This window comes from Vulpes vulpes, chromosome 11, assembly GCF_048418805.1.
Source record: "Vulpes vulpes isolate BD-2025 chromosome 11, VulVul3, whole genome shotgun sequence".
NCBI lineage: Eukaryota > Metazoa > Chordata > Mammalia > Carnivora > Canidae > Vulpes > Vulpes vulpes.
Window position 1 is genome coordinate 13,220,938 of NC_132790.1, and position 23,328 is coordinate 13,244,265.

The following is a 23,328-nucleotide window of genomic DNA, read 5'->3' on the forward strand; positions in this document are numbered from 1 at the left end:
AAAAATCAGAGAATGTTCCTTTCATCTTGTTTTATGTCTTGAGATATTGGCTTCAAGTGTCCATCAGCTGGAGGGTACAAGTGTTGGCTTGTGTCAGGGAATCAGACAAACAGGCTAGAAACCCAAGACACGAAATGACAAGCAACATTCTCTTTGTCCAACATCATTAGCTTTTTAGGAAGTTTTTCTTAATGAGAGGTCTTGGTCCATGAAGGGCCTTTGTTGTCTCACCCTCATTGCCTTCGTAGTATTAGAAAAGTCTTCATCCTGATATCACCTACCTAGTACCACAGATAAGCTGGTCTATAGCTGGAGGCATCTCATCTTCCCATAGGTAACAACAGACACCAGTTTGACAAATGATATTGTTACCACCTGTGAGATTGAAAGTCTTTGCACTCTTAGGCTAACTCTGGGAATGAACTTACTGGATTTTGGGAGGGCTGCATCCTTTGCACTCTCTTTGGGGACTCCTCTGGTGTCTATGGTTGAGCCATAAAAGGTATATTGATTTGAAACCATAAGAGAACATTTTGTTTTTGAGTCACAATTCAAATAGGTATATTTTCTGAAATAAGTCAGAGAAAGATAATACCATATGATTTCACTTATATACGGCATCTAGAAAACAAAACATGTGAACTCTTCAATACAGAAACTCTTCAAATACAGAGAACCAACTGGTGGTTACTAGAGGGGAGGTGAAGGGTGACAAAATAAAAGAGATTAAGAGGTAGAAATTTCCAGTTATATAAGTCATGGAGATGCAAAATATAGCATAGGGAATATTGTAATAACATATAATGACAGATGATAACTACACTTATCATGGTGAGCACTGAGTAATGCATGGATTTGTTGAATCAGTATGCTATACACCTGAAGCTAATATAACTTTATATGACAATTATACCTCATTTTTAAAAGAAGATATACTTTTGAATATTTGGACTTATAATTAAAAGGATTTTTTGAGAGAGAGCAAGCACGCCTGTACATGCTGAGAAGGACGGACGGAATCCCAAGAAAACTCCATGCCCAGCACAGAGCTAGTGCAGGGCTTGATCCCAGAACCCTGAAATGATGACCTAAGCTGAAACAAAGAGTTGGACACCTAACTGAGTGAATCACCCAGGCGCCCCTATTCAAAAGGATTCTTTAGAGTGCTCTCATCTTAAACATCCTGTTGTAACCTATAAGAAAATCAAATTGAAATGAGAAAATTAATAAGGCAAAGATCAGTCTTATATAAGTTAGAAATTTTTGCATTTCTGAATTTATACCTAACTCATGGCTGAGATTTAAAATGAAAACTCTAGGGGCACCTGGGTGGTTCTGTTGGTTAAGCGTCTGCCTTCTCAGGTCATGATCCCAAGATCCTGAGATCAAGCCCTGAGCCCTGAGCCCTGCATCAGTCTCTCTGCTCAGTGGGGAACCTGTTTCTCCCTCTCCCTCAGCCTGCCACTCTGCCTACTTGTGCGGACATGCACTCCCTCTCTCTTACTCTCTCTGTCAAATGAATAAATTTTTAAAAATAAAATAAGATGAAAACTCTAAGATCCCTTTTTGCATGTCTGTATGTGTCTATCTAGGTATAACATGTTATATAATGTTATTTTTCTACTTTCATGTGATATAACCAAATTTACTTTGTAAAAGAGCTATATTTAATTGGTTTTAAAAAACAAGCACTTCTATGAATTAAGTAGTCCTAAACCTTTCAGAAATATAGAAACTAACCTAAATATTTTTCAAGCTCACAAGATATAGGACAATCTTTGGCAAATGAAAGTTAAAGTTTGTTAGATTAGTAAAAACAGTAATCTCTTCAGAGTTGTAAACATTAAACATAGTGAAAACATGCTACTTTTTCTACTTGAGTTTACTAATTAAATGAGTTTAGCTCTACTAGATCCTAAGATTGTAAAATTATAAATTCTGTTTAAAAATAAGTTGTTCAATAAAAATAGTTTCATGTATGTAAAGAACAGCAGTACAAAATAAAAGTTGGAGAGAGCCTTATGTCTTAACTTTTAAGTTCTCTTCTGTGATTTTTTTTCTATATAGGTGGGATTATGTAAAAAAGACTAATTTAAGATTATGCTACCTTTATTAAACAAAGTATTTGGTCTACTTAAAAATAATTTTTAAAATCTTTTTGGAAACTTGAAACCTTAAAGTTATGCTAAGTTAGATTAAATGATGGATATTCATTGATTATTTAGATCATTTCCAAAAAAGATAATACACCAAAACATTAAATGCTAAACATAAGTTTATCTGGTTTTGGTTTCTTAATTTTTATAGAAAGCAAAAAGATATTTGGGTCTGTTTGTAAACATATCATTTACCCTATTTAAAAAACTATACTGAAAAAAAAATAAAAAATAAAAAACTATACTGTGAAAAAGCATATTAGTCTTTAACAATTATATATATCTGTAATTATGTGTATGTATTATGTAATTATATATTTACTAAGCTATTAGAGGATGCTAGTATATAATAGTTCACAATTGCCTGCTCCCTAATTTTCACTGGAAAATAAAAGTTACTAAATGGTTAAAATTTGTAATCTGTAATATTTATAATCTATATATGAAAATAAAACTACTAAAAATAAAAATAGCAAAGGAAAAAAAAACTGTGCGTACAAAGTATAGCAGAGGGGGGTGTGTTTTTATATAAAGAGTATACGATGAAGGCAGAATGTGTTTTTGTTAAGAAAAGTAGGAAGTAATTTTGTCCTAAAGCAAAATAACTAAATGTTCCAAAATAAGAAAAAGGAATAAGACAAAATCTAAATGAATGTAGAAAATTGCAGATTTGTAGAAAAGAAATTTCATGTTGCAAGGTCAAAGCTGGCCCAAATTAAATGGGTAATTTATAAGAGTAGAGTTTTTAAAAATTAGCTCAATAATATACAAAATAAGTTTAATTTTCTCCCCATTAAAATGACAGTTTCTTAGACTATTGGTCTGCTTTTATTTTTTTTTAAGATTTATTTTTATTTATTTATGATAGACATAGAGAGAGAGAGAGAGAGGCAGAGACACAGGAGGAGGGACAAGCAGGCTCCATGCAGGGAGCCTGACGTGGGACCCGATCCTGGGACTCCAGGATCGCACCCTGGGCCAAAGGCAGGCACCAAACCGCTGAGTCACCCAGGGATCCCTATTGGTCTGCTTTTAATAAGAGATTATAAAATTTTTCTTTACCTTTTGTATTATCTGCCAAGGAAATAAAGATTCTATTCTTATCAAAATAATTCCCTGTGCTTCACATGGTCTTTATCAGGTTTTTTATTGCTTAGGAAAACTGAGTCTTCAATATTAAAGAAGCTGAGTGGGTTTTGTTTTGTTTTGTTTTCTTCCAATTTCTGTATGTACCTCTAAAATCTGTTAATTGTCACCTTAATTAGATAGATAGCTAAGTATTTTGTCATTGGGATACTACCTAATCAAATGTTTTAAACCTTAGATTTTTTTTTTTTTAGGTAATAGGTGAATATTAAAAATGAGAACAAAAATCACACATCACTTCTCAACCTTTTGGCTAAGATCAAGTGGAGAACAAAAATCACAAAAAAATTTTAAGTTTTAAAAGATGGCCACACAAATATCACAAAATCTAAACATATAACAATATTTTCATTAACTCCTTGGTACTCTACAATCTTTCCTACATGTTAGGGTTTTGGATCACCTCCTTATATGCCAATGGTTTTTGTAATATTGTCTATGAAAATAACAATGATAACTAAGACTTTCCTTCAGGGCCACCTGGGTGGCTCAGTTGATTATGCATCTGACTTTTGATTTTGGCCCAGGTCATGATCTCAGGGTCACAAGACTGAATCCCACCTCAGGCTGCACATTTAGCAGGCAGCCTGCTTGAGATTCTTTTCTTCTCCTCCTCCCTCTGTCCTTCACCCCGCACCCGTTTGCACTCTCTCTCTAAAAATAAACAAATAAATTTGGAAGGCAGTCTTGGAAAGGAGATTTGACTTAGGTCTTAATTGTCTTATCCCTGAAAAGCAGTAGCAGGAAGAAGTCAGGCAGCCAGGCACAAAGCTGGACTGCTGGCTGCCACCTCAACACCATGTCAAGGGGAGCTCTAAACCTTTAAACATTTTTAATAAATTTCCCAAAATCAAATTCAAAATGAATCTTTTGACATTGAACTAATTTTGGAATTTCTCAGAGGGTCCCTCAATGATCTCAAAGATTTGTTCTCTATCCTAATAAAAAGAAATTAAACTAATAGCTTATTTGAAATGTGATATTATATGGGAAACGTTGTCAAATAAAAATGATAATTAACTTCCTTTAAATCATATTTGTATGAGTAAACGTTACCAATATTTCAAAAATTGTACAGAATTCCTAGAAATCTGTCAGTATCCTTACTGCTTGTATAATCAGCTAAAATTCCAATTATTATTTGAAAACATTGCATGTCTACAGAAATAACCAAATGTTCTTGTTAATTGTATCACTTTTTCAGTAGTGAACTCTCACCAGATCTGTAACCATGGCTATTTTTAAGTCTTTTGTCATTCATAGATCATTTTTGTCTTACTCTTCATTGTTCCCTGAGAACATTTACAATCAACTGCAGGCAAAAATACTTCATCTTTAAAGAGATCCATGGAAAGGACCCTGACAAGTACTCTAGAACACAGATTTCTGATAACTCTAAGATCATAACACTAAACTGGATAAGAATTTCTAGAATTCTGCAGCACCTGGGTGGATCAGTCAGTAGAGTGTCCGACTCTCAATTTCAGCTCAGGTCATGATCTCAGGGTCATGAGTTAAAGCCCCATGTTGGGCTCTGCGCTGAGCCTGGAGCCTGCTTAAAATTCTCTTTCGCCTTCTTCCTCTGCCCCTTCCCCTGCTCACACACCACTCTCTCTCTCTCATAAAGGAGCGGTTCCTAGGTGGGTCACTTGGTTGAGCAACTGCCTTTTGCTCAGGTCATGATCTCAGGGTCCTGGAATTGAGCCCACATCAGGCTCCATGCTCAGCATGGAGTTTGTTTGGAATTCTCTCTGTCTCTGTCTCTGTCTCTCTCTCTCTCTCTGCCCCTCCCCTGCTCATACATGTTCTCTATAAATAAATAAATAAATAAATAAATAAATAAATAAATAAATAAATAAATAAAATCTTTTTAAAGTAAAAAAAGAAAACCTTTTTTTCTCTTTTTCTTAAGCTATCTATAACTTATCTCAATTTGATAGACTATCCCTTGGTAAACAAAAATTAAAATATTTATCTTTTTCTGCCTATCTGATCCCTCCAGAATTTGGAAACTGCTGTTGACTCAGGTCATGATCCCAGGGTCCCAGGATCGAGCCCTGCATCAGGCTCCCTGCTGGATGGGCAGCCTGCTTCTCCCTCTCCAATGCTTGTGCTCTCCCACTCTCTCCCTCCCTCTCTCTCTCAAATAAATAAATAAAATCTTTTTTAAAACAATCTGTTTTCTTTGCAACAATTGGAAACTTTGTTATATTATCAAGGCTTTGATTATAATGTCATACTTGACAACAAGGTACATAGACTTAAATGTGACCAGATGGGGGGATGCCTGGGTAGCTCCGTGGGTTGAGCATCCAGCTCTTGTTTTTGGCTTGGGTCATGGTCTTGGGGTCATGGAATAGAGCCCTGAATTGGGCTTCACACTCAGTGTAGAATCTGTTTGAGATTCTTTCCTCTTCTACTCCTCTCCCTGTTGTCTCACTCTCTCTCAAATAAATAAATAAATAAATAAATAAATAAATAAATAAAATCTTAAATAAAAATAATGTAACCAGATACATTTAAGGAACTATGGTTGACTATGGAGTCAATGCTTATAAAGCCTCTTGAAATACCAGCCCAATCATTGCTTACAGGATCCCTATCCCTACAGTGAGTAGGGAAGTTTACTTCCCAGTAGGCCCAAGAAACTTAAGATCCATTGGGGGCCTTGAAAAGAGAGGAATTCACCCAAATCTATAGATGCTATAGACAAAGTCTTATGGTGCATTCTTGGCTTGATTTCTTAGCCTCAAATGGCTTTTAAGGTTTAATCTAAGATTCCCTATTAAAAGTTCCAACAAAATGGACTTTATGTGATAAATTCTATTCTTGGTGCACTTATATAAATAATTAGGCCAAGTTTAATGAGACTAAACTTATTTTACAAACAAAATAGTCTTACTGTAATTATATTCAATAAATATGGTGAGAGAAAATTACATTTCAGTGAAAAACTGTAACATACCCTTGTAATTAAGATTCTAACCCTATTCATTATCTTTGAGGTTGTGTTATCTAGCTATAAACTGGTCTGAATCCTGATTTTTTCTAGTTTCCTCCAGTATATAGCCACAACTCTCCAAACTAATATTCCATTTTTCTCCCAACCTTCTGACTTGAAATCACAAAGAATGAAAACTGTTCTTTTCCCAAAGTCCTGTAAGGAAAGCTGATATAAACTTAATTTCTTAAGTTTATCACCACAACAGATCATAGATAAAAACAACCTTCATGTCTACCTGTGTAGGCCACTCAGAAAATTCGCTGGTACACTCAGTGCGACAAGAGACATTCAAACTACAAACCAGGAAATTTCTCAAATTACAACTGCCATCCTCATTGTACCATATAGAGAAGCTTCTTGCTTAAATCTAGAAATCTTTTTGGGGCGCCTGGGTGGCTCAGTCAGTTAAGTCTCAGACTCTTAGTTTCCACTCAGGTCATGATCTTAGGGTCTTGGAATCATGCCCCAGTAGGCTCTGCACTCATCATGGAGTCTGCATGAGGATTTCTCTCCCTCTCCCTCTCCCTCTCCCTCTGCCCTCCCCTCTGCTCTGGTGCTCACTTTCTTCCTCAAAATAAATAAATCTTTTTAAAGAAAATCTAGAAATCTCAACTGGCTGTTCTCTGGACTCAGAAATAAAGTTTCCAACTATTAATATTTGCTTTTCTTTGGTTTCTGTAAAAAAAAAAAATGGTCTTCAGTAAATGCCTGATTGCTCATATCATGTGGTGACCTAACTTAGATGAACAACTACCCTCATCTGCATCGCCACCTCCTGAACAAACACAGCTGTTTGAAAGAACGTACCTATTCTCAAGACGGAGAAACTAAATCACCGAGAAATAGAATAATCTGCCAACTCAGACTGTGGGCCATGAATCTTTTTGGGGGCATCTTCAAAGGGGAGGAATAAAAGGAGACAGAATATGCTACTTTGCCGCAAGGGCTATTTTGAACTAAAGGCACTTAAAAAAGAGCAGATGGAAAGAAGAGCATTCTAATCTCCCCATTCTTCCTAAAAACAGGAGATAAACATTCCTGTATGAAAGATGCCATCCCTGTACTGGGAAAACAGGAACATTCTTCAATAGGGAATGAAAGCCAAGAGAATCCTGCATAAATAATAGACCACGTTAAAATAATACTTATCTTCCTGTAGCTTCCCCATACAGCTTTGTTACTTTTCTACAATTGCCTTTTTGTTCAACCTAATGTAAAAGCTGGTGGGTTTGCCATTTCTTTGGGTCTTCCTTTTCTTATGAGAGCTCCCGTGTCATATAAAACATCTAAGTTTGTATACTTTTCTCCTTTTAATCTGTTTTGTAACAGTTTAATTCTCAGGCCTGGCTGAAAAACCCTAAAAAAGTAGAGGTAAAATTTTGCCTCCGCTACAGTCTCACTATCTATCTCCTCTATTGATTAAAGTATCCTGGTGGTTCGCAGGTGTTGGGAAAAAGAGGAATAGGATTTGTAATATTTCTTTAAATACCATCTGTTGTCTGTTTTTCAAGCATCATTATGAAAAAAAATCATCTTGCTGGCCAGTTTCTTTCCTCATCTGATTAGGTGGTCAGTTTTGTCCTTTTTTGTGGGTGGCATTGTCAGTGTTTAGACCTCATTTTTGGATGGTGGTAAATCGATAGAACTCTGAGACCTGGAAACTATTCTTTTCTTTTTCCTGTCTCCTTTTTGTTTTTTAACCTTTTTCTTCATTTTTTGGAGATTGACTCCCTTCGTATGTACATCAGAGCAGTACTGCTACGGATGCCCAGGAATGGGGATCACGAGGTCATCATCTGTATTCTAACATCACAGCACATCCATGGTGAAAGCCACTGGACTCTGACTCACCTATTTCCTGCTTTTTGGGTGGTGCTTTTTGAGAACTGTATAAGTCTCTAAGATCAGTACTATAACATCTTTGAGCTTCTAGGGAGATGCCTGTTCCACACCAGGAAGAACTTCAGGCAGCAAACCACACCTATGTGTAAAAACTTATCAGTAAATATAAAGGTATGATTCTTTAAGGAAATAGGATTTACATTTGACATAGTCTCTAATCTTATTCTCCAGGGCAGAGTGCACAGATTAGTTTCTCCACAACAAAAACCAGTTAATTAATGTAATATTTATTATAACAGCCACTTGTAGGGTTTCTTTTTTTTTTTTTTTTTTTTTTTTAGATTTTCATTTTCTTATATATTCATGAGAGACAGAGGCAGAGACACAGGCAGAGGGAGAAGCAGGCTCCATGCAGGGAGCCCTATGTGGGACTTGACCCCGGGTCTGCAGGATCATGCCGTGAGCCGAAGGCAGGCACTAAACTGCTAAGCCACCCAGGGATCCCTGTAGGATTTCTTTCTCATGAATTAGGCAACGGTTGGCTTGAGAGTAAGAAAGCATAGTAATTAAGAGTCCTGACACCGCAACTGAACTTCTGGGTGTAAAATCCTAGCACCACCTTATTAAGCGACCTTGTTTCCTCTCTGTGCTTCAGTTTCCCAAGGGTAAAGAGGAAATGACAATAATAGCACCCATCTCATAGGGTTGTTATGCAGCTGCATAAGTTAATATTTTAAAGCCCTTAGCACAGTTTCTGACACATGGTAAACCTTATGTAAGTGCTCACCTTTAAAACTGTTAAATCTTGGGATGCCTGGGTGGCTCAGTGCTTAAGTGTCTGACTCTTGGTTTCAGCTCAGGTCATGATCTTGGGGTCATGGGATTGAACCCCATGTTGGGCTCCACGCTCAGCTTGGGGTCCACTGGAGGGTTTTTCTTCCCTTCCCTTTCCCTTCTCCTCTGCCCCCCACCACTCGCATACACGTTCTCTCTCTCTCTCTCTCAAATCAATAAAATCTTTAAAATTGTTGACTCTTAAGGGAAAAAAATGAAAGACTTCCTAGAACCAAAAATAATGCTTATCTTCTAGCCAAACACTTTGAAGATGTTATTTACAAACCTCACAAGATGAGTATTACTGTCTCCATTTTACAGATAAGAAGTGGAAAATTAGGGAATTTAATGAAATTGCCTAAGAGCATATAAGTGAATAGTGGAATTGGGAATTCTAATACAGTGTGTCTAATTCCAAAACATGTGCTCTTCCATTGTGCAGCTCTGTTTCTTAAAATTTCTTACCCATCCTCTATTTTAGAACTGGTCTGAGTCGCTTTGCTCATACCCCCTGTCCTTTCACAAATAGAATAACTGAGATTGTAAGAAGTTAAGTGGCTTACCCAAGACTACATAATTATTTAATGACTGTTAAGGAGCAACCGAATGCCAACCAAGCATTTGCTGATGAGAGCGATGTACATTGCTTATCACAGTGACTTTTCACATGATAAGCAGTCAACATTAGCTATTTTTATCATTGTTCATCTATTCATCCATTCACTTAACAAATATTTATTAGGCACATCTTACAAATCAAGTACCTGGGAATTAAAAAATGAACAAGATAGGATCCCTTTTGAAGCTCACACTAGCTGTCCCACCTGGGTGCCACTAGATATATGTGGCTGTTGAGCACTTCAAATGTGGTCAGTCCAGATTGCAATATGCTATAAGTTCAAAGAACACAGGATTTTGAAGACTTAGTCCAAAAAGATAAGCTAAAATACCACATTAATAGATTTTATATCAGTTACATACTGAGATGATAATATTTGGGATATATTGGGTTAAATAAAATATAATGAAAATTCTTTTTATCTGTGTTTTTACTCTTTTTAATGTGGCTAGTAGAAAAGTTAAAATTACATGGGCTTGTGTTAGGTTTCTACTGAAGAGTATTGGTCAAGACGGCAAAAAAGATGAACAAAATAAAATATAAATGCTATGAGAAGAGTCAATAGAATATTCTATGGAAGCACAGAGCAGCAACTGCCTTGGGGATTTAAGAAAGGCCTTACAGAAGAGATATTTGGCTTGAATTCCAAAGGGTAAGGATTATTGTTAATTGAGTATTTTCCAGGCAGAAGATGAGCATGTAGAATGTCACATAACATGAAAGAGTAACCATCAAGTTGAAATATGATAAACAGCTCGACTTTTCTCAAGTGTGGGATAGAGGGTGGGAGTACTCGATGCGAAGTAATAGGAGATGAAGTTGGAAATAGATTAAAGAAAGATTATGAAAAGTCCTGCATGGCATGCACTATTGGAATTTTTGATAAAAAAGACTGATGCTATTTTATTTGAGCTTTGGAAAGATAACTCTAGTGGCCATATGGAAGTTGGCCTGAAAGGAAAAAAACTTGAGATGAGAGCATGGGAAATGAGAATAGATTTAGGTGGTGATAATTTGAGCAATGATAGTAGGAATTTAGAAGATGACAGGACCAAAAAATGTCTCAACTTGTGAGACCTGGTAAGTCATGTCAGGGAAGCAAAGGAAATAGGAATCATGAGAGGCACCCAGTTGTGTTAATTCATGGTTATATAATGACATTTCCTTCTATTCATTCAACAAATACTTAAATGAAACCGTACTTATATGCCAGATAATAGATGGTAGTGCTTAATGGTCTCCTGGTGACAATGTCTTAGCTTTATGTGATTATGTTTAAAACATTTGCTAGAGATCAAAAGAGAATAAATTATTAAATTCATATCTAATTATTGGCCCACTAATGAATTTCATTTCTCTGGAACTATATCTTATTCTCGGGGACTTTATTCTCTAAAGTCCTGTGCTACGGTGAGAATAAGAGTTTCTCATCTAGCCAGTTAGAGCAGGAATTTGGTCCCTTTGGGGAGAGGTCAACTCACAGAGTGACAGGCACTAAGTCTGATAATACAAAGTTTACAAAAGGATGTGAAGAAACAAGAGTTCTTGTTTCTTATATACTTATATACTGCTTATAAGTTAGTACATTGCATTTTTTAAAACAAAGTGGCAGTTTGTTGTAAAATTGAAAATGTGTATTTCATAAAACTCAGTGTTTGGATTTCTGTGTCCCTGAACAGTGTTTTGTAAAGCAAAGCTCAAGTACCTTAAGCATGTGCAGAAGGAAAATATGTGAGCTTCTAATTACATGTATTTTTAACGTATTTATGCAGAAATAAAAAAGAAATTGAGCTTTACTAAAATTTAGTATAAGGACAGAAGCTGGTGGCTTCTTTTTTTTTTTTAAAGATTTTATTTATTTATTCATGAGAGATACGGAGAGAGAGGCAGAGACCTAGGCAGAGAGAGAAACAGATTCCCTGAGGGGAGCCCAATGGGGGACTCGATCCCAGGACCCTGGGATCCTGAGCCAAAGGCAGATGCTCAACCACTGAGCCACCTAGGCATCCCTGGTGCCTTCATTTAGTGTGTATATTAGATGTCATATGGATGCTGAAAACTCCCAAATTTAAACATCCAGGCTTATCTTCTCCCCTGAACTTTGTCTACTAAGTATCTTTAGTTGGAAATATATGATAATATTAAAAAGATGGAAAAAGAGTATGAATTTTGTAAATGACAAAATTCAGGCAAATATTCTCTCATTACTATGGGCACAGCACAGAAATGAGGACCAGAACTGAAGGAGAAACTGAGTTGAGGCATTGAGACCCTGGCTAGGAACAGTTCCCAGAGGAGAGGAGAACAAGGAGGGGTTAACTGCTCATCCACAGTGTAAAGGCAAGGAAATATCCCACTCTATACCCAATCCTGGGAGAGAATACACACAGTGAAGCATTTTTAAACCCAGGCTTGTCTGTAATAATACGACAAAAACTCTGTGAGTCAAAAATTACTCTTCCCAGGGCACCTGGGTGGCACAGTCGGTTAAGTGCTGACTCTTGGTGTCTGCTGAGATTGTGATGTTGGAGTTGTGAGATCAAGTCCCAAGATGGGCTCTGTGCTAAGCTTGGAGTCTGCTGAAGACTCTCTCTCCTTCTCCTTCTGCCCCCCTCCCCTGCATTCTCTCTCTCATTTCTTTAAAGCCAAGACTAGTAATCACACAAAAAATTATGTGTAATAAAATGAACAACAGAGAGGAAACAATTATCCAGCAAACTTAGTTTTCATTCTGGTTAACATAAGATGCTCTTCATTCTTAGGCTTGACTCACTAACACATTATAGTTTTCAGTATAGAGTTTGGTGAGTTTTGAGTGGTAAAGACATGCTCTCCATTATAATAGTTACTAAAAATTATTGACAACCAGGTTAGAGTCATGTTGACCAGAAGAACTTGAAGTTCAAGTAAAGTTTTGGAAGTGAGAAAAAGGGAAGAACCTCATAACTGAAATACAAATGACATATTTCTATCTTCATCTTTGAAAGAAGTGGCAATTCATGGTACACAGGCCTTCAAACAAAATAATGACAAAGAAAAGCACAAGGAAGTACACAGATTAAAGAAAAATTAGTTGTATTAGGAGGGAGAGAATCAAGTTCTTTTCTTTCAACATCGTAAAAACCTGGTAGAGGCTAGATGTTAGAGTCATTGTTTAATGATATTGTGCCCTAATTTTTGCGGAATACATGCACAACTTTTACTTAATAAAATATCAAGGGTCCTAAAGGAATCTCACTTTTAAAACTGAGACTCATATTATTTGAGAAAGTAAAAGGGATGCTAAGGCAATAGGTTTTATTGTATAAAGCAAGGGTGGTGTTCTTGGAGGTTACTACTGGCTGCTGGGAAGCCTAATGGGCTAAAACAACAATGTGGATAAAGGGGTGGAGGTAGGTAGGAATTGCAGAGGGAACCTACCAGATGACAGGGTCTGAATTTAAGGTTTGCTAGTCCTGAATCTAAGATTTGGAACTTGGGACGAGTAGGTTCTCAGTGAGAGATTCCTAACTAAATTTTCTGAGGTTGGTGTGATCGGCCTGGATGCCAGTTAATTGATTAATTTATAATTAGGGGATTTATCTTTCTAAGGACAGAATGCTCATTTACTTCTTCAATGCTTTCATTTACCCAGAACAACAGCTCCCTCTAGGCAGAATTGGCAATCCAAAAGTTGTTGGGTAAGCAGGATTTTCAGGCAAAGGACCCGGACCTGAGATACGTTTTACTCAGGCCTGGGGAAAATATTCCTGACCCACAGAACATTTTTCTTGTATTAGACACTCTACCAGATTTTGCTGAACCTACTTATACTTTTTGGAATAATTTTAGATATATAAGGTTAGTATTGAGGGTTACCTTCATCCAGTTCCCCCTAATGTTAACATCTTACATAATCATGATACTATACTGTTGTTAAAACTAAGAGATTAACAATAACCATGTACTTTATTCAGATTTTACCAGTTTTTCCACTAATGTCATTTTTCCATCAAGGATCCAGTCCAGGATTCCATGTTACATTTAGTTACCCTATTAATCCTCTCCAATCTTTGGCAGTTTCTCAATTTCTCTGTTCTTCATGACGTTGATGTTTTTGAGGAATGCAGGTCAGATCTTTGTAGAATGTCCTTCAGTTTGAGTTTTTCTTATGATTACACTAGTTTTAAGTTTGGGGAGAAATTACCACAAAGGTGAAGTGCCTTTTCCTTATTTTTCTTTCCTATATTCTGTGATTTGGAAGCAAGTCACTCAGTCTAGCCCATACCCCAGGAAAGAGTAATTCAGGTCTACTTCCTGGAGTGGAGCAGGGAGGGATCTACAAATATTGTTCTGAATTCTTCTATAAGGAAAATTTGCTTTTTCTCTGGCACTTGTCTACTTATTTATTCAATTGTTTATTTACATCAATATGGACTCGTGAGTATTTATTCTTTAGATTATAATGAGTACGATCATTACTTTGTTCAAATTGTTCCAGCTTTGGCCAAATTCTTCCCATTTTGAGAGTTCTTTTAGGTTACTTTCTGTATCCTGTTATTGGAGAATTTTATTTAGGAACTAAGATTCGGGTGCTGGGTGTGCTCATTGCTACTAAGGTGTCACTGCTTCTAGGCCTACTCAGGGACCAGAGCTAGCAAATAAGTGTGTGTGTGTGCATGTGTGTTTGCACTCATATGTGCACATGCACATACACATAGATATTAACCTCTGTAAAAATACACATTTATATTTCTGTATCTATCTGAATATATATTAAGATAAACATGAGTTCATATAGATATCTCCAATTCTAATACTACAGGATTCATTCTAGCCTCTTCTTGATTAACTTCTTTCTCTGAAGTGAGAAATCTGACTCCCATTGTCTGTAATTTATTTATCTTACCCTATACAAATAAATCAGTTTCAGATATACTGACCCTTACCAACTAGAGTATAGTGTTTATAATGTTCTTTTCCTCTTTAGCCTTTAAGTATCGAATCTAAACATGGTTTTCCAAAGTTACTTAAGTCAGCTTCTGTTTTCCCCCACTTCCTTCAGTGAGGTTATGTCATGTATTTGTAATACAGTCAGATTCATTTGTCACTGTCTGCATTCTGTCCTGAGATCCTTGGATATCCTGATTGATTTTGGTTCATTTTTTTTATTTGCATGCAAAAAAGTTCACTATTTGTGATGTATGATTTTGTGAGTTTTGACAAATACATAAATCATAGGTCTACGACTACAGTATCATACAGAAGAGTTCCATTATCCTAGAAATTCCCTTGTGCAGCCACTTTGTAGTCAGAACTCCTTTAAATACTAGTTTCCCCTATTCATTGATTCATTCACTTAAGGGACACAACTGCCCTTAGGGCCTTGGAGACATTTTTCTGGCTTCTCATATGTGCTGAGTTGATAAGTTTAGGGTTCAGAGGGTGGGAATTCTTTCTCTAAGAATTTGGGTTTTTAAAAGATTTTATTTATTTGAGAGAGAAAGCAAGAGTGAATGTGATATCGGGAGAAGCAGAGGTAGAAAGAGGGAGAGAATCTCAAGGAGACTCCCTGCTGAGTGCAGAAGCCAACACAGGGCTCAATCTCATGACCATGAGATCATGACCTGAGCCAAAATCAAAAGTTGGATGCTCAACCAACTGAACCACCCAGGTGCCCCTCTTTCTCTAAGAATTTGGAAGGCTCCTCACTGCTGTTCACTCCTTAGTATGTGTTAACTAAATAACTCATCCATAAAACTGTAATGACCAAGAAACTTGCTTCTGAGACACTCATTTAGGACCATTCCATCTCATTTGTAATACAGTAAGAGATGACAAACCTTGTTGGAAAGCAAAGATATATTTACTCTATTATTTGCAGTTGGTAAGGACTTTGTATTTATGTAATAAGCAACTCCGAGAGAAGTCTGTAAGGGCGCTGATCGTTCAGACGTCAGAAACCCACCTTCAAATGTCAAAAATGGTTCACTCAGTTTAGATGTCTGTCTATAGGGGCTCCATACCTTTCTTGGCCAGTATCAGACCCTTTTAGACTTCTGAGAATATGGTGAAAGCTCGGGATCGCTCCCCCAGAAAAAATGGACGAACATGTATCCACTCAAAATGCTGTACATAATTCAAAAACTTTCATGAATATTCTCACCCAAACTGAAGATGGGAGAGATTCTTGGGGCGGTGGATTCCAGATTAAGAAACTAGGTCTGAACAGTAATAAAGCAAGTTCATGAACACAACAAAGAATTTGTTGATAATGAATGAGCATATTCTACTAGAGAGTTAAACGTACTTATGTACATTGTGATGATTAATTTTATGTGTCAGCTTGGCTAGGCTATGGTGCATAGATGTTTGGTCAAAACATCAGTCTAAATGTTATGTAAGGGTATTTTTTAGATGTGATTAACATTTAATTCAGTAGACTTTGGATAAACCAGATTATCTTCCATAATATGAGTGGGTCTCATCTAATCTGTTCAAGGTCTTAAGAGCAAAAACTGGTGCCTTATGAAGAAGAAATTCTCCTGAAGCCTGTAATATAGGAATGCTGCCTGAGTTTCTAGCCTGCTGCCCTATAGAGTTCTCAAAATTGCAACTCAACTCTTACCTGAATTTTCAGTCTGCCAGCCTGTCCAAGACTTCAGACTTGCCAGTCCACTCTCACTCCCACTTTTATGAGACAGTTCCTTAAAAACACACAACACATAGACAAAACTCCTATGGGTTCTGTTCTCTGGAGGACCCTAACTAACACATACATCAAACTATAACAAAAACATAGTGAATTTCCATAGAAATGTCCAGTTCCCTTCTCATTACGAGAAATGGCAAAACTCTTACTCAGTGTTTATCTACATATTGCTTGTTTTGATCCAGTTCTGATTCCTCTTGTTTTTGCATTAGGCAAGGCCTGTAGATTTTCTTTGCTATGTCTCATAATGACTCTATGTCAATCTTCACTTAGATGTTCTATTGCTGCTGTAACAAATAGTGACAAAGTTAGTGGCCTTATTTATTTATTTTTTAAGATTTGTTGATTGATGAGAGACACACAGAGAGAGGCAGAGACATTGGCAGAGAGAGAAACAGGCTCGCTGCAGGGAGCCCAGTGAGGAACTCGATCCCAAGACCCCAGGATCACACCCTTAGTCAAAGGCAGATGCTCAACTACTGAGACACCCAGGTGTCCCAACTTAGTGGCTTTAATAACAAATTAACAAATAGTTATTATCACACATTTCTGGAGGTTGAGTCTAAATTGGGTGGATGTCAGAAGGGCGTGATACTTCTGGATGCTCTGGAGGAGAATCTGTTTCCTTACCTTTTCTGGTTTTGACAGGCCACTTGCTTTCATTGGTCCCAACAAAAAGTTTAGAGGGATGGGGGAATGTTTAAAAAGCAACATCTGGGGGATCCCTGGGTGGCTCAGTGGTTTGGCGCCTGCCTTCGGCTTCAGGTATGGTCTTAGTGTCCCAGGATCGAGTCCCACGTCGTCGGGCTCCCTGCGTGGGGCCTGCTTCTCTCTCTGTCTGTGTCTCTGCCTCTCTCTCTCTCTCTCTCTCATGAATAAGTAAATAAAATCTTTAACAAAAAAAAAAAAAGCAACATCTGTGACTATTTAAATTACTATGCATATTCGGTACTAAGGAACAGAATTAAAATGTTCATGATATTCTACAACTAAAGAAAATTTAATAAGATATTAACTTAATAAAGCAAGAGCTTGAACACCAGATAAAATGACAATAGGAGATGGAAAAGGAAATTGCAGAGTTAAGAAAGCAATTCAAGGGCCAAAATAACACCAATTTTCATCTAACAGATTATTGTAAGATAGCAAGGAACAGAATGGACACAACTGAAATGAGATTCTAACACAAGAGAAAGCCTAATTAATCAATACAATGACAGAGGAGAAGAAAACAAATGTTAAAGCAGTTAGAGAGAGGTTAGTCATTCTAGAAGACATTGTCCACATAAGACTAATTAATAACCCTAAAAGAGTAAGCCTAAAAATGTAGCAAGTGGAAAAAAAAGTATTAAAGAAACTGAATCTGCTAATTAAAGGGCCCAGCTTGTTTCTGAAAAGTGGTATGAGTGATTGGCCTGAAATGAAACTTGTCAAATTAAATTGAATATTAAGGATTAAAGAATGTTCTTCAGGCAACCACACAGAAGATCATCTGTAACAGGGGAAAATTGGATTGTGCTCTGATTTCAATAGCGATATGCAATGCCAGAAGATAGAGCACTATTTAGAAAATTGAAATAGAAGACAAGAATACAGGATCCCTGGGTGGATCAGTGGTTTAGTGCCTGCCTTTGGCCCAGGGCATGATCCTGGAGTCCCGGGATCAAGTCCCACATTGGGGTCCCTGTGTGGGGCCTGCTTCTCCCTCAGCCTGTGTCTCTGCCTCTGTGTGTGTGTGTGTGTGTGTGTGTGTGTGTGTTTCTAATGAATAAATAAATAAAATCTTTAAAAAAAAAAGAAGACAAGAATACTACACAGGCAAGTTGTTTGCATATAAGGAAGCATATTTATATTCCTAAGCATAAACTAACTTAGGAATCACAGTACCCAGGAGTACAAAGAAAAAATTACTTTCAGTTAAACCCATATATCCATGAAATTCCAGAGAAGGTAAGATAAAGGGACTGGAAGTAAACAATGAGTACAGTTAAATATAGAATTGAATAGCTGTGATATCAAGCATACTCTAAAGTGATATTCACCAAATATTACAATGATTATTTCTAGGTGAAAGAATTATTTTACTTTATTAATGTTGCTCTGTTGCTTGAATGTTTTTCAGAGAACATACTATATTTCCATTTTACAAACACAATAATCATTAGTCTAAAAATAAATGTGATATAGCTTCAGTAAATTATTTCTAGAAAATTTATGTGTGGGTAAACCTCATCTGATACAAAACTTGTTGGCTTGATTTTTGTCTTTTAAATATTTATTACTTTGTCCATTAAAGTCCATCTTTGTATGTAATATTTTACATTATAACCTAGAAGGGTAGAATTATTTAGCATAAAACAGTCTTTCATTTTCTTGGCCTTAGTTGTATTATTAGGATTTTTCCAAACTCTTTGAAGAAATAGAAGAGGAAGAAACACTTTCCAAATCATTCTGTGAGGCCAGTATTACCCTAATACCAAAACCAAAGACCTCACAAGGAAAACAAAACAAAACAAAAGAACAGACTAATATTCCTCATGGATATAGTCACAAAAATCCTCAGTAAAATACTAGCTACATATTTGTGCATTTGCAAGGAAATCCAGTAGCATAGCATATAAAGAGGATAATATACCATGAACAAGTGGGACTTACCCCAAGAATGCAAGGTTGGTTTAACATACAAAACTCAATGTAATACCCACATTAATAGAATAATGTTTAAAAAAACATGATCATCTCAATATTTCTGATAACATATTCAACAAACTAAAAATAGAAGGAAATCTCCTCAATTTGATAAGACCACAGCCAATATCGTACATAATGGTAAAATATTTAAAGCTTTCTCCCTAGATTAGGAATAAGACAAAGCTGTTTGCTGTTTCCACTTCTATTCAACATTGTGCTGAAGAGTCTAGTAAGGGCAGTTAAGCAAAAAATAGAAATAAATGGCATCCATATTGGAAAGGAAGAAGGAGCACAACTTATACTTTCAGAGAACATAATCTTCTATATAGAAAATCCTAAGGAGGGGCAGCCCGGGTGGCTCAGTGGTTGAGCATCTGCCTTCGACCCAGGGTGTGATCCTGGAGACCCAGGATTGAGTCCCACAACGGGCTCCCTGCATGGAGCCTGCTTCTCCCTCTGCCTGTGTCTCTACCTCTCTCTCTCTCTCTGTCTCATGAATAAATAAATAAAATCTTTAAAAAAAAAAGAATTAAAAAAAAAAGAAAATCCTAAGGAATCCATTAAAACTAAGAAATTAATTAATTCACCAAAGTTTCATAACAGTTCAATTTACAAATATTAATTGTACTCTATATATCAGTAATGTACAGTCGAGAAATAAAATTAAGAAAAAATTTTGTTTATAGTAGCATCAAAAATACTTAGAAATAATTTTTTAATTATTAGATTTTTGAAAGAACTTAAAGAAAACCTAATAAATGCAAAGATGTGTTCACAGATTAGAAAATTTAATATTGTTAAGATGGCAATACTCAGATTGATCTATAGATTCAGTGTGATCCTTATCAAAATCACCAGCAGTTTTTCTTTTGCAGAAATTGACAAGTTAATCCTACAATTCACATGGAATAGCAAGGGACCTAGAGTAGCAAAAACAACTTTAAGAAAGGTCAAAATTGGGGGACAAACACTACAAAGCTACAGTAATCAAGACAGTGTGACACTGACATAAAGGTAGCAATATGGGTTAATGAAATTGAATTGAGAGTCTAGAGGTAAACCTTTATATTTGCAGTCATTTGATTTTCAACAAAGCTACCAAGACAAGGCAATGGGGGAAAATACTCTTTTTTACAAATGATGCTGGGACAACTAGATATCTTCCTACAGATGAGATCGGGTGTGTTCAGGGTGGTATGGCTGCAGACTAGATATCTTTCTACAAAAGAGTGAATTTAGATCTCCACCTCACACCACATACAAAAGTTAATTCAAAATGGATCAAAGACATAAATGTAAAGGCTGAAACTTAAACTCTTAGAAGAAAAATGAGTGTAAGGTTTTGTTACCTTGGATTAGCCAATGATTTCTTCGGTATGCCGCCCAAAGCACAAGCAACCAAGTAAGAAAATATATTGAACATCATCAAAATTAAAAAACATCTGTGGGGCACCTGGGTGGCTCAGTTGGTGAAGCATCTGTCTTTGGCTCTGGTCGTGATCCCGGTCCTGGGATCAAGCCCCGCCTTGGGCTCCCTACTCAACAGGGAGCCTGCTTCTCCTTCTCTCTCTGCCACTCCCCCTGCTTGTACTCTGTCTGTCAAATAAATACATGAAATCTAAAAAAAGAAGAAAGAAAGAAAGAAAGAAAGAAAGAAAGAAAGAAAAGAAAGAAAGAAAGAAGAAAGAGAAAGAAAGAAAGGAAAGAAAGAAAAGAAAGAAAGAAATTAAAAACATCTGTGCTTCAATGTGAAGGAAGTGAAATAGCAAACCAAGTGGGGGATCCCTAGGTGGCTCAGCGGTTTAGCGCCTGCCTTCCTTTGGTCCAGGGCGTGATCCTGGAGTCCCAGGATCCAGTCCCACACTGAGCTCCCTGCATGGAGCCTGCTTCTCTCTCTGCCTGTGTCTCTGCGCCTCTCTCTCTCTCTCTCTCTCTCTCTGTGCCTCTCAGGAATAAATAAATAAAATCTTTAAAAACAAACAAACAAACGGAAACAAAATGGGAAAAAATATTTGCAAATCACAGATAAGACACCAGTATCCAGAATACATAAAGGACACTTGCAAATCACAGATAAGACACCAGTATCCAGAATACATAAAGGACACTTTTGACTAAACAATAAAAAGATTATCCAGTTAAAATACGGGCAAAGGATTTGAATAGACATTTCTCGAGAGAAGTTACACAAATGGCCAATAAGCACACGAAAAGATGCCCAGCATCATCAACCATTAGGGAAATGCAAAACTAAACGACAATGAGGTACCATTTCACACTCACTAGAATGGTTAAAATAAAAATGATAGACAAATGCTGTTGAGGATGTGAAATGGAACCCTCATGGTCTAGGCACTCCGGAAAACAGTGTGTCAATTTCTCAAAATGTTATCCATAGAATTACTGTTTGACCCAGTAATTATATGCCATAGATACCAAATAGGATTGAAAATATGAAAAAAATAAAATAAATTTAATAAATTTAAAAAAAAATATGCTGATGCAAAAATTTGTACATTATTTTATTTATTTGTTTAAAAAGGCTTCACACCCAGTGTAGGGTTTGAATTAACAGCCATGATATTGAGATTGGCATGCTCTACCGACTGAGCCAGCCAGGTGTCCCTGTACATGATTTTTATAGCAGCAATATTCATAATAGCCAAAAAGTGGAAACAACCCAAATATCTATCATTATGCATGGATAAATTGTGATGTATCCATATGATGGCAAATTGTTTACCCATAAAAATAAATAAATATTGATCCAAGTTACCTGAATGAACCTCAAAAAGATTATGTTAAGCGAAAGAAGCCAGGCACACAATGTCACACATATTCTATGATCCCATTTATACGAAATGTCTAGAATAAGCAAATTCTAGAGATAGTTAGATTAGTAATCATCAAAGGTTAAGAAGAGAGGAGAACAGGAAATGACTGATAAGAATATTCTGGAATTACAGATGGACAAGCAGGAGATAGAGAGCAGGGTAGCATACAACTGTTACTCAGAGCATGGCTGGGACAGAGGTCACTAACTTTTCATAGCCGTAACTCTAAGTGGTTATTTGATCTGATTTTTTTCTTTTTTTTTTTTTTAATTTTTATTTTTTTTTATGATAGTCACACAGAGAGAGAGAAAGGCAGAGACACAGGCAGAGGGAGAAGCAGGCTCCATGCACCGGAAGCCCGACGTGGGATTCGATCCCGGATCTCCAGGATCGTGCCCTGGGCCAAAGGCAGGCGCTAAACCACTGCGCCACCCAGGGATCCCTGACCTGATTTTTTTCTAAGTGGTTATTTTAAAGGGTGCCCTGGAACAAGAATATGGGAATTTATGGTGGGAATCCTAGACTTAAATCTTTATCTAAACATTCAGACTCAGTGTGAGTAAGGTTATCATACTTTAAAATGTCTAGGTAGCAACTTAGAAAAGCAAAAGTTGTTTTTCTCATCACACCTTTCCATGTGAAAAATATCCCAAGAGAAAGCTGACAGTAAAGACTAAAGTATCTAGCAGAACCAAAGACCTCCTGAAGAAGGAAGTGTAGAGTTTTTTAAAGAGAGGTTTTAATAATTTCTGTAGGAGACACACAAAAAGCAGAACAGCACAGTCTTCATCAATTTGCCTCAGCTGTTTTGGTTACAAGGGACCGAGAATCACTCATGTAACAGTTATGGGATAGCTGGGGTAATGATACTCACAGGAATAAAAAGACCTGAATCTCAGGCACGTGGGAAGGTCTATGGGAGCCCCTGAAAAGATAAAAAGCTATGCTGCTGGGCAGTGGACAGTTCTTGTTTTGGCGTTGCAAAATTCATCTCTTCACTTTCTTTGTGCCCCAATTTCCTTTCCCCCCCCATTGTCTCTTCAACCTAATTCGATAGAACAATTATGTGGGGCTTGGCTTGTGATGTAAGCTAGGAGGATGGAGGGCAGGCCTTTGACCCCAGCTAAGCTAGGGCATCCCATACTCCCCTCTACCCTGGAATTTGAATGTAGCACTATAGAGAAAGCAGACTATAGCTATCAATAATCAAATTTGACTGTCTGTATTACACATCCTGACCAGATCTTTCCTGCCACTGAGACCACGTTGTCTCCAGGGCTGTCTGGGTTCCCACCAGTTCTCACACATGACTCTGCCCCCTCCTGTCAATTTGATGATATCCCTAATGCCTTTTGAATAAATTTCCTCTCTAAGTTAGAGCCATTTTCTGCAGCTTGCCACAGAAAGATTCGTTCACGAATGGCAGAAGCCATAGTAGGGCTGGGTTCCATGGGGCTAGATGGTCATGCAGAATCCAAAACAGCTCTAGGGTCCTCAGCAGTTGAAATTAA

At 36.9% G+C, this 23,328-nt stretch overlaps 1 protein-coding gene across 3 annotated transcripts in view; it reads left to right on the top strand.

Annotated features, from left to right (window-relative positions):
* PTH (parathyroid hormone) overlaps positions 1 to 23,328 on the top strand; it is a 108,956-nt gene that overhangs the window by 4,352 nt on the left and 81,276 nt on the right. The gene's annotated exons all lie outside the window — the stretch shown is intronic.